This window comes from Coffea arabica, chromosome 5e (genome assembly GCF_036785885.1).
Source record: "Coffea arabica cultivar ET-39 chromosome 5e, Coffea Arabica ET-39 HiFi, whole genome shotgun sequence".
Lineage (NCBI taxonomy): Eukaryota > Viridiplantae > Streptophyta > Magnoliopsida > Gentianales > Rubiaceae > Coffea > Coffea arabica.
In genome coordinates, this window is record NC_092318.1 from 31,391,073 (window position 1) to 31,394,746 (window position 3,674).

Consider the following 3,674-nt stretch of genomic DNA (forward strand, 5'->3'; position numbering starts at 1 on the left):
GGTGGTCGGCGCTTCCACATCGCAGACATTTGCCCTCCTTCCTCCAACAGTTATCTTCCGTGTGGTTTGGCTTCCCACAATGCCCACAGGGACCGCGAGGTGCTGAAGCTGAGCCTCCCTGAAAATTTCCTCTTTGGCCTCGCCCAGCTTGGCCACCCCTAGACGGAGTCCCTCTGCCTGTACTCGACTGTCGTCCACCTCCCATTCCTCGTCCAAACTTGGAGGGGGTACTCTTCTCACCCTGTCTTGACCTACTCCCAGGAAAAGCCCGCTTCTTTGCCTGGAAGTTCCGGACTTGCAATCTAGCACTCTCTACTCGTTCGGCCTTTTCCACGACCTCGCTAAAAGCATTGATTTGAGCCACTACGAGGTCCTTCTGGATTTCGACATTCAAGCCCTGGATAAAGCGCCTGATCCGCCGTTGCTCGGTCATGATCAGCTCAGGCGCAAATTTGGACAGGCGGCTAAATTGACTCTCGTATTCCGCCACAGATTGAGTCCCTTGGCGGAGTCGGATGAACTCATCTTCCTTCATCTCCTGAACTAGAGGAGGGAAAAATTTCGCGTTGAATTCCCTTATGAAATTCACCCAAGTCCTGGGCGTTTGTTCCCATTCCCATTTTTACCGTATTACGTTCCACCAGGAATGGGCCGCCCCTTCCAACTGGAAAACAGCAAAAGTCACCTGCCGTTCTTCGGTGTAGTGCAAGGCCGCAAAAATATCGACCATCTTCTCGAGCCACCTTTCGGCGACATCCGGATCGGGCCCCCCAATGAATTTGGGTGGAGCAAACTTTTGAAATCGTTCGAGAGCTCTGTCTTCGCTCTCGACGTGGTTGCCAGGGTTTCCAGGATTAGGGTTTGGGTTTTGGCCCTGTTGCTGCACCACTTGTGCCAGCAAATTGGTCATTTGCTGCATAGTGGCAGCGATTTGCACGTTGGGGTCAGGATTAGGTCCAGATGAGGGTTCCCCAGTACCCCTGTCCGGTGTGGGTTGTCTATTTCCGCGCCCACGTCCCCGTCCACTACGTGTACCTTCCATGAACTCTACTTGGTCTAGGCAAATATACTAAACCCATATAAGCACAATGTATGTAAATAAAACCCAAAAACGTTTACAAACATATATATACATTCCAAACAAGGCAACAACACACATATCAACAACCAGTCAAGTCAAGTACAGTCAAGTCAAGTACAAACATGGACAATCCACAAGGGAAAGGCCCCATCAAAAGAAATATACACGTAGCTATTCCAGACGTACCAAACGATTAGCTAAGGCTCTTTTCCCTATCCGCCCTATGTACAGATACAAAACTATCCAAAAAAAAATACTAAGAGTCGCGACCTAGTCCGTCGACGGGCTAGTAGACCCACCCGACGGGGTGGATCCAACCCCAGCCTCGGGCCCCGCACACGAGTCCTCGCCACTCACACCCTCGACCACGTCGGCGCAGAGGTTCAGGATCGATGCGGCTCGAACCTTAACCTTTCGAGCTCGCTTAGACTCGCGCTCACGTGCTTCCCTAAGTTGAGTGCAGAGGTCATCAACCCTATCCTCAACCTCAAGCACGTCGTACTCCAGTCCCTTAATACGCTCAGCCTGTTTCTCATTGGCCGCCCTAAGCTGGGTCACCTCGGCCTCAAGTCTAGTATTATCTGCGGCCAACTCCTTACGCTCCTTAGCCACGGCCCACACTAAGGCGTTAGGGTAGGCGTACTTGTGTCGACACTCGCAACGTCGGAGGCGGTTAGCCGGGCTCCAACGCACAACGGCCCCTCTTGGCCGAATCTGGTATGGGATCACTGGGAGCCCTCCACGAGGTCGCTCGCCCGGAGGGCTATGACTAGGCTCACCCTGTCCGTCCATCCTACACCAAAAGAAAAAAATAAAGGTAAATAACCTTAAGGAGCATACTTAACATAATCCTCAAGTCGAGCCTTTCTAATACGCCCAGGCCAATTCAAACCTAGGCTATGATACCACCTGTGACAGCCCCACCTTCCCCTAAGGCGAACCAAAGGGGTTAGCGGACTGCCTGCCCAACTCTCGCCAGGACTAACGGTTCAGTTTAGAGCGATCTAATACGTTCCGGAACTTACAAACGCGCGTAAACAAGTCAAAATCACAAAATAAAAAAAATGAAACCGGAGTCGGTCATGAATAGTAACCGACACGTCAAAACCCAACCAAACATCAAGCAAATATTTACATGTTGAACTTAATCATATACAATCCAAAGTGACATACAAAAGTTCTACAAAAGTTGATACATATACAGTTTGCCAAATCAAAAGAGAAACGGACCCAAAAGTACATTTAGGGTTTCAATCAAGGAGCTATACAAAAGATATGTCCATCTAGCTCAATTCGGCAACCAACTATCAAATCCAGTCCAAAAGTATTTATTTTCCTGTAAGAAAAACAAAAGGGAATAGAGTGAGCTTACGCCCAGTGAGATAATACCACTCAAGCAACCAAGTTCAAATAAGCATCAAGTTTTTCATTCCAATACATCAAAAGTAAGTAAAGGCACACATCAATAGTGGTGATAAAAGGATACGGGCGGCTCTCAAGAGCCCTTTTCCTCGTTTGCATTCTTGATCGGATCTCATTGACCCTCCATCAATGTTTAAGAGTAACCAACCGTAGGCTCCACTTTACTTCCATTCCTTCCACCCTACATACCCCTATCGGGTCCGAACTCCAAACAGTAGCAATTTGGTAATACTCAAGTATACCGGAATCAAGAGTCTCACTACTACAAGATTCCATATAACAGTCCCCATGGCTCGTCAATTTTCACGACCAAGCCCTCGCCGGCTCGATCCAATTGACTACCAATGGTGTTGAGCTCAGTCGTATCAGTAATGGTTGTTGGATACTCGTCCAAGCGACACCAAATTCATGAACCAATTCAGTATTTCATGTATCATTCAGTCATTACAATAAAACAGTAGACAGTCATATGAGATACCAAATGGGTGAGGGCGATCAAGTAGACCCTCACTCAATTAAGTTCAACGGAGCAAATAAGCCTTCAAGGCATCAAGTTCACATATACCAAAGCCACATTGTAAACAACAAGTGAGTGGTACACTCACCAATCAAGCAAATGATATTTCATGCACTTCCGCCTAAGAGCGTCTTGGACCACCGTCACGTCCTAAAACATTCAAATAAGCATAATAAGACTCGATTACCGGTCATAAACCAAGTCCAAATACCACCAAAATAGGGCTCCATAAGAATACATAAGCACTAGAGTAAACCAGGAAAATCCGGAAATGGAATTAAGCTCTAACCCAAAAAAATAGTTTTTGACATCATTTTGCGGTTTTGGCACCATTGGCACTACTATTATCGGATGGAGGTGCAAGATACACCGTTTCGATGCTAAGAGATAGGGCTACAATGTTTAATAAGGCTACTCTGTCCATTTTCGAGTTTAACCAGGTCAAAAATGCAAGATACTAAACCAGAACCGCAAAAATAGGTTCACAAACCGCATGCTGGTTCAAACATCATAAGTCAGGCTACCTAAGTCCAAATCAAGTGATTCCAAATCCATCCGAAAGCTAAGATACAAGGTTACAATTCATCAGAAGTCACCAACAACCAAATCAGAAGCATTCCCAACGAAATTAACCAATTACAGACGCAATTATCA